Genomic DNA, 9261 nt, shown 5'->3' on the forward strand with positions numbered 1-9261 from the left:
GGGCGCAGGAGTTCCTCCCTGAACTTCCTGAAATTGACTACTGGACTCGTCTAGAAGCATCTGTTGCCAAGCTGCAAGAAGCTATGGAACAAATTAAGGAAGAACAACAGAATCAAAACTGCATGCTCTGCAAATTGCTGAAGGAACAAGAGAAGCAGGGGCGTGAGCTACAGGAGTTGAAGCGCCAAAAGCTCTCCCTTGAAGGGTCAAATACCCCACAAGTTGAGGGAGCATCCACTTCTCAAAATCAAGGTTGTTGAGTCCTAACTCTGTGATAACCTCTATCATTAGGAGTCTATTTAAATTTTTGTTTTCTATTACTATTAGTCTTATCTTATATCTATTTTTGAGTCTTGTTCTTAATTCATGATTAATAAAATTTAAGGTTCATGTCTTAAAGCTATGAATGTCCTATGAATCCATCACCTCTCTTAAATGAAAAATGCTTTAATCACAAAAGAACAAGAAGTACAGGATTTCGAATTCATCTTTGAAACTAGTTGAATTAGTTTGATGTGGTGACAATACTTTTTGTTTTCTGAATGAATGCTTGAACAGTGCATATGTCTTTTGAATTTGTTGTTTTAAGAATGTTAAAATTTTTGGCTCTTGAAAGAATGATGGAAAAGGAGAAATGTTATTGAGGATCTGAAAAATCATCAAATTGATTCTTGAAGCAAGAAAAAGCATTGAATGCAAAAAAAAACAAAAAAAAAAAATAATAATAATAATAATAATAAAGTTGTGATCCAAGGCAAAAAGACTGTGCTTAAGAACCCTGGACACCTCTAATTGGGGACTCTAGCAAAGCTGAGTCACAATCTGAAAAGGTTCACCCAAGTATGTGTCTGTGGCATGTATGTATCTGGTGGTAATACTGGAAGACAGAGTGCTTTGGGCCACAGCCAAGACTCATAAAGTAGCTATGTTCAAGAATCATCATACTTCACTAGGAGAATTGATGAGCGGATAATTTGTACACTTTTTCGTATTGTTTTTAGTATGTTTTTGGTAGTTTTAGTTGAGTTTTTAGTATATTTTTATTAGTTTGTAGTTAAAATTCACTTTTATGGACTTTACTATGAGTTTGCGTGTTTTTCTGTGATTTCAGGTATTTTCTGGCTGAAATTGAGGGATCTGAGCAAAAATCTGATCCAGAGACTCAAAAGGACTGCAGATGCTGTTGGTTTCTGATCTCCCTGCACTCGAAGTGGATTTTCTGGAGCTACAGAAGCCCAATTGGCGCGCTCTCAACGGCGTTGGAAAGTAGACATCTTGGGCTTTCCAGCAATATATAATAGTCCATACTTTGCCCAAGATTTGATGGCCCAAACCGGCGTTCAAAGTCACCTCAAGAAATTCCAGCGTTAAACGCCGGAACTGGCACCTAATTGGGAGTTAAACGCCCAAACTGGCACTAAAGCTGGCGTTTAACTCCAAGAAGAGTCTCTACACGAAAATGCTTCATTGCTCAGCCTAAGCACACACCAAGTGGGCCCGGAAGTGGATTTTTATGTCATTTACTCATCTTTGTACACCTTAGGCTACTAGTTATCTATAAGTAGGACCTTTTACTATTGTATTAAAGGAGACTTTGGTAGCTATCTTCGTTTTATGCTATCTTAGATCATTGGGAGGCTGGCCATTCGGCCATGCCTAGACCTTATGCTTATGTATTTTCAACGGTGGAATTTCTACACACCATAGATTAAGGTGTGGAGCTCTGCTGTACCTCGAGTATTAATGCAATTACTATTGTTCTTCTATTTAATTCCACTTGTTCTTTGTCCAAGATATCACTTGTTCTTCAACTTGATGAAGGTGATGATTGACGCCCATCACCATTCTCACCCATGAACAAGGTGACTGACAACCATTTTTGTTCTACAAGCATCTGAGGCTTAGTGAATATCTCTTGGATTCCTGATTGCACGATGCATGGTTGATCGCCTGACAACCGAGTGCTCGCCTGACAAACGAGCCAACCATTCCGTGAGATCAGAGTCTTCGTGGTATAGGCAGGACCTGATGGCAGCATTCAAGAGAATCCGGAAGGTCTTACCTTGTCTGTGGTATTCTGAGTAGGATTCAATGATTGAATGACTGTGACGTGCTTCAAACTCCTAGCAGGCTAGGGCGTTAGTGACAGACGCAAAAGTATCAATGGATATTATTCCGGCCTGACCGAGAACCGACAGCTGAATTCCACTATGCTGTGACAGAGCATATGCTCTCGCTTTCACTGAGAGGATGGGAGGTAGCTGCTGACAACAGTGAAACCCTACACGAGCTTGCCATGGAAAGGAGTAAGAAGGATTGGATGAAGGCGGTAGGAAAGCAGAGAGACGGAAGGGAAGGCATCTTCATATGCTTGTCTGAAGCTCTTACACAAATGATATACAAAAGTATCACTATCTTTATCTTTTATGTTATTTTCGTTCATCATCATATACATTTGAGTTTGCCTGACTAAGATTTACAAGATGACCATAGCTTACTTCAATGCTAACAATCTCCGTGGGATCGACCCTTACTCACGTAAGGTATTACTTGGACGACCCAGTGCACTTGCTGGTTAGTTGTGCGAAGTTGTGTAATGCCATGGAATTGAACCACCAAGTTTTTGGAGTTCATGACCAGGGATTATGAGAGTTGTGAAAAGTATAGTTCACAATTTCGCGCACCAAGTTTTTGGCGCCGTTGCCGGGGATTGTTCAAGTTTTGAGCAAGCTTTTGGTAACAATGCCTGGGATTGTTCTAGTTTGGACAACTGACGGTTCATCTTGTTGCTTAGATTAGGTATTTATTTTTTTTCGAAATTCTTGAAGATGAATTCTAGAGTTTCATGATGATTTGTTGAAATCTGGCTGGCTGAGAAGCCATGTCTAATCTGATTGGACCGAGGTTTCAACTTATCACCACAAGAGCTTGTTGATTTTCATCAATTTTGCTTTTGGAGCAGTGATCTGCTAAGGCTTGGCTGACCTTTGGTCATGTCTAGTGTTTTGGACCGAAGCTTTCTTTGAAGGCTTGGCTGGCTGTGAAGCCATGTCTAATTCCTGGACCGGAGTCTTAGACTAGCATTGCACTGATTCCTGGAATTCTCATTGAGAATTTTGATATCTTTTTCCACTTAATTTTCGAAAAACACAAAAAAAAAAAATTTACAAAATCATAAAAACCAAAAATATTTGATGTTTCTTGCTTAAGTCTAGTGTCTCATCTTAAATTTGGTGTCAATTGCATGCATTCATTCATGTGTCTTAAGGATCTTCAAGTAATTCTTGATGATTTCTTACTTTGATCTTTGAATTCTTTTGGCTTGAGTGTTTATGTGTCTCATATAGTGTCAGTAGTATACAAACTGCTAAGTTTGGTGTCTTGCATGCATTGTTATTTGATTCTTGTTGCATTTTGATTATTAAAAAAAAATCCAAAAATATTTTTAATTTGTGTCTTTTCAAGTCAATGATACAAAGAATTGAAGATTCAGAACATACTGCAGAGGAATTATACAGAAAAAGCTGAGCATTCAAAAAAGCCCAGTGAAGAAGGCAGACTGGCGTTTAAACGCCAGCCAGGGTACCTGGTTGGGCGTTTAACGCCCAAAGAGGTAGCATTTTGGGCGTTTAACGCCAGGATGGTGCTAGGGGGAAGATTTTGTTTTCAAATCAATTTTTTTTCAAGTTTTCAAAGTTTTTCAAAACCAAATCTTTTTCAAATCAAATCTTATCAATCAAATGTTTTCAAAATCAATTTCTTTCCTTTTTCAAAGATACTTACTAACAATTAATGATTTGATTGAACATTTTTTGCCTTTTCTGTTGAGGAAGGTTTTATGTTTGAATCATATCTTTTCTTGTTAGGCAAGTCATAAATTTTTAAAATCATATCTTTTCAAATTATTTTCAAAATATATCTTTTAAAATTGTTTTCAAATCATATCTTCTCAATCACATTTTTTTAAAACCAATCATATCTTTGTAATTACATCTTTTTCAAAATAGTTTTCAATCAAATCTTGTTGACTTCTAATTTCAAAATCTTTTTCAAAAATCACTTTAATTCTTCCCCACTTTCAATTTTCGAAAATTATCAATCAATTTTTAAAATGTTTTTGAAATCTTTTTAATTGAATTTTCGAAAATTCTCTTCCCTCTTTCCCACATCCTTCTATTTATGGAGTACCACTCCTTCTTAATGCACAATTCGAACCTTATCTAATTAAAGTTCGAATTCTTCTTCTCCTTCTTCTTTCTATTTCTCTTTTCCTCTGACACTTCAAGGAATCTCTATACTGTGACATAGAGGATTCCACATTTTCTTTTTCTCTTCTCTTTCATATGAGCAGGAGCAGAGACAAGGGCATTCTTGTTGAAGCTGACCCTGAACCCGAAAGGACCTTGAAGAGAAAGCTAAGAGAAGCCAAAGCACAACTCTCTTTAGAGGACCTGACCGAATTCTTCAAAGAAAAAGAAGACATGGCAGCCGAAAACAACAACAATGCCAACAATGCAAGGAAGGTGCTGGGTGACTTCACTGCACCTACTCCTGATTTCTATGGGAGAAGCATCTCTATCCCTGCCATTGGAGCAAACAACTTTGAGCTTAAGCCTCAATTAGTTTCTCTAATGCAACAGAATTACAAGTTCCATGGACTTCCAATGGAAGATCCTCATCAGTTTTTAGCTGAGTTCTTGCAAATCTGTGACACAGTCAAGACTAATGGGGTAGACCCTGAGGTCTATAGACTGATGCTATTCCCTTTTGCTGTAAGAGACAGAGCTAGAATATGGTTGGATTCTCAACCTAAAGAAAGCCTGGACTCTTGGGAAAAGCTAGTCAATGCCTTCTTGGCAAAGTTCTTTCCACCTCAAAGATGGAGTAAGCTTAGAGTGGAAGTCCAAACCTTCAGACAGAAGGATGGAGAATCCCTCTATGAAGCTTGGGAAAGATACAAACAATTAATCAGAAGATGTCCCTCAGACATGCTTTCTGAATGGAGCATCATAGGTATTTTCTATGATGGTCTCTCTGAACTATCTAAGATGTCCTTGGATAGCTCTGCTGGAGGATCTCTTCATCTGAAGAAGACGCCTACAGAGGCTCAAGAGCTAATTGAAATGGTTGCAAATAACCAATTCATGTACACTTCTGAAAGGAATCCTGTGAACAATGGGACTAATCAGAAGAAAGGAGTTCTTGAGATTGACACTCTGAATGCCATACTGGCTCAGAACAAGATATTGACTCAACAAGTCAATTTGATTTCTCAAAGTCTGTCTGGAATGCAAAATGCACCTGGCAGTACTAAGGATGCTTCATCTGAGAAAGAAGCTTATGATCCTGAGAACCCTTCCATGGAAGAGGTGAATTACCTAGGAGAACCCTATGGAAACACCTATAATTCTTCATGGAGAAATCACCCAAATTTCTCATGGAAGAATCAAGAGAGACCTCAACAAGGTTTCAATAACAATAATGGTGGAAGAAACAGGTTTAGCAATGGCAAGCCTTTTCCATCATCTTCTCAGCAACAGACAGAGAGTTCTAAGCAGAGTACTTCTGACTTAGCAACAATGGTCTCTGATCTAATCAAAACCACTCAAAGTTTCATGAATGAAACAAGGTCCTCCATCAGAAATTTGGAAGGACAAGTGGGACAGCTGAGCAAGAAAATTACTGAACTCCCTCCTAGTACTCTCCCAAGTAATACAGAAGAAAATCCAAAAGGAGAGTGCAAAGCCATAGACATGGCCGAATATGGAGAGGAAAGAGAGGAGGAGGACGCCACTGAGGAAGACCCCAGTGGGCGTGTACCAATCTCCTCTGAGTTCCTCAATGAGGAACAATGGGAATCTGAGGCTCAAAATGAGACCATAGAGATTCCATTGGACTTACTTCTGCCATTCATGAGCTCTGATGAGTATTCTTCCTCTGAAGAGGATGAGTATGTCACTAAAGAGCAAGTTGCTAAATACCTTGGAGCAATCATGAAGCTAAATGACAAGTTATTTGGAAATGAGACTTGGGAGGATGAACCACCTTTGCTCACCAAAGAACTGGATGACTTGTCTAGGCAGAAACTACCTCAAAAGAGGCAGGATCCTGGGAAGTTTTCTATACCTTGTACCATAGGCACCATGACCTTCAAGAAGGCCTTGTGTGACTTAGGGTCAAGTGTAAACCTCATGCCCCTCTCTGTAATGGAGAAATTAGGGATCTTTGAGGTGCAAGCTGCAAGAATCTCATTAGAGATGGCAGACAATTCAAGAAAACAAGCTCATGGACTTGTAGAGAATGTTTTGGTGGAGATTGAAGACCATTACATCCCTACTGATTTCATAGTCCTAGAGACTGGGAAGTGCATGGATGAATCTATCATCCTTGGCAGACCCTTCCTAGCCACAGCAAAGGCTGTGATTGATGTTGATAGAGGAGAGTTGATCATTCAAGTGAATGAAGAATCCTTGGTGTTTAAAGCCCAAGGACATCCCTCTATCACCATGGAGAAGAAGCATGAAGAGCTTCTCTCAAAACAGAGCCAAGCAGAGCCCCCACAGTCAAACTCTAAGTTTGGTGTTGGGAGGCCACAACCAAACTCTAAGTTTGGTGTTGAACCCCCACATTCAAACTCTAAGTTTGGTGTTGGGAGGTTCCAACACGGTTCTGAGTATTTCTGAGGCTCCATGAGAGTCCTCTGTCAAGCTAATGACATTAAAGAAGCGCTTGTTGGGAGGCAACCCAATGTCTTATAGTTAACTATTTTCTTTTGTTATTTTATCTTTTTTGTAGGTTGATGATCATAAGAAGTCACAAAAACAATGAAAAAAGCAAAAACAGAAAGAAAAACAGGAAGAAAAACAGCACACCATGGAGGAGAAGAAGCTGGCGTTCAAACGCCAGTAATGCTAGCTGTTGGGCGTTTAACGCCCAGTCTGGCACCATTCTGGGCGTTTAACGCCAGAAAGGGGCACCAGACTGGCGTTAAACGCCAGAAAAGGGCAACAACCTGGCGTTAAACGCCAGGAATGGGCACCAGCCCGGCGTTTAACGCCAGAAATGGCTCAAAACGTGAATTTTGATGCCACTTGGTGCAGGGATGACTTTTCCTTGACACCACAGGATCTGTGGACCCCACAGGACCCCACCACCACTCTCTCTCTTCTTCCCCCATTCACCAATCACCTCAATACCTCTTCCCCAAAAACCCTTCACCTATCAAATCCCATCTTTCTCTTCACCACTCACATCCATCCTTCATAAAACCCCACCAACCTCACCCTTCAAATTCAAACCACTTTCCCTCCCAAACCCACCCATAATGGCCGAACCATTACTCCCCCTCTCTCCTATATATACCCTTCTTCAACCCTTCATTTTCACACAACCTAAACACCCCTTCTTTCCCTTCTTGGCCGAACACACCACCTTCTCCCTCTTCCTCATTTCTTCTTCTTCTACTCTCTTCTTTCTTCTTTTGCTCGAGGACGAGCAAACATTTTAAGTTTGGTGTGGTAAAAGCGTTGCTTTTTCGTTTTCCATAACCATTTATGGCATCCAAGGCCGGAGAAACCTCTAGAAAGAGGAAAGGGAAGGCAAAAGCTTCCACCTCCGAGTCATGGGAGATGGATAGATTCCTCTCAAGGGTGCATCAAGACCACTTCTATGAAGTTGTGGCCTTGAAGAAGGTGATCCCCGAGGTCCCCTTTTCACTCAAAAAGGGTGAATATCCGGAGATCCGCCATGAGATCCGAAGAAGAGGTTGGGAAGTACTTACCAACCCCATTCAACAAGTCGGAATCTTGATGGTTCAAGAGTTCTATGCCAATGCATGGATCACCAAGAACCATGACCAAAGTGTGAACCCGAATCCAAAGAATTATCTCACTATGGTTCGGGGGAAATACTTGGATTTTAGTCCGGAAAGTGTGAGGGTGGCGTTCAACTTGCCTATGATGCAAGGAGATGAGCATCCTTATACAAGAAGGGTCAACTTTGATCAAAGGTTGGACCAAGTCCTCACAACCATATGTGAAGAGGGCGCACAATGGAAGCAAGATTCAAGAGGAAAGCCGGTTCAATTGAGAAGGCATGACCTCAAGCCCGTGGCTAGAGGATGGTTAGAGTTCATACAACGCTCAATCATTCCCACTAGCAACCGGTCCGAAGTTACCATAGACCGGGCCATCATGATCCATAGCATCATGATTGGAGAAGAAATAGAGGTTCATGAGGTTATAGCCCAAGAACTCTACAAGGTGGCGGACAAGACCTCCACTTTGGCAAGGCTAGCCTTTCTTCACCTCATTTGTCACCTCTGTTATTCAGTTGGAGTTGACATAGAGGGAGATACCCCCATTGATGAGGACAAGCCCATCACCAAGAAAAGGATGGAGCACACAAGAGACCCCTCTCATCAAGAGATCCCTGAGATGCCTCAAGGGATGCACTTTCCTCCACAAAACTATTGGGAGCAACTAAACACATCCCTAGGAGAGTTGAGTTCCAATATGGGACAACTAAGGGTGGAGCATCAAGAACACTCCATTCTCCTCCATGAAATTAGAGAAGATCAAAGAATCATGAGGGATGAGCAACAAAGACAAGGAAAAGACATTGAGGAGCTCAAGCACTCCATAGGACCTTCAAGAGGAAGGAAGAGCCGCCATCACTAAGGTGGACCCGTTCCTTGATTTCCTTGTTCTTTATTCTTCTATTTTTCGAATTTTATGCTTATGTTTATCCATGTTTGTGTCTTGTGATCATTAGTGTCTTAGTGTCTATGCCTTAAAGTTATGAATGTCCTATGAATCCATCACCTTTCTTGAATAAAAACGTGCTTAATTGAAAAGGAAAGAATTGCATGAATTCTGAATTTTATAATAGTTTAGTTAATTTGATGTGGTGGCAACACTTTTGTTCTCTGAATGTATGCTTGAACAGTGCATATGTCTTTTGAATTTGTGGTTCATGAATGTTGGCTCTTGAAAGAATGATGAAAAAGGAGACATGTTACTGAGGATCTGAAAAATCATAAAAATGATTCTTGAAGCAAGAAAAAGCAGTGAAAAAAAAAAAGAAAAAAAAAAGAGAAAAAGCAAACGAAAAAAAAAAAAAACCGAAAAAAAAAGAAGAAAGAAAAAGAAAGAAAAAAAAAAGTTGTGATCCAAGGCAATAAGAGTGTGCTTAAGAACCCTGGACACCTCTAATTGGGGACTTTAGCAAAGCTGAGTCACAATCTGAAAAGGTTCACCCAAT

General features: G+C 40.3%; 1 non-coding gene across 1 annotated transcript; it reads right to left on the reverse strand.

Annotated features, from left to right (window-relative positions):
• Positions 1-4886: 4886 nt before the first annotated feature.
• Positions 4887-4994, reverse strand: LOC130984252 (small nucleolar RNA R71). The gene has a single exon (XR_009088198.1). It is a non-coding gene; the product is annotated as a small nucleolar RNA R71 (small nucleolar RNA).
• Positions 4995-9261: the final 4267 nt, after the last annotated feature.

Source organism: Arachis stenosperma, chromosome 5, assembly GCF_014773155.1.
Source record: "Arachis stenosperma cultivar V10309 chromosome 5, arast.V10309.gnm1.PFL2, whole genome shotgun sequence".
Lineage (NCBI taxonomy): Eukaryota > Viridiplantae > Streptophyta > Magnoliopsida > Fabales > Fabaceae > Arachis > Arachis stenosperma.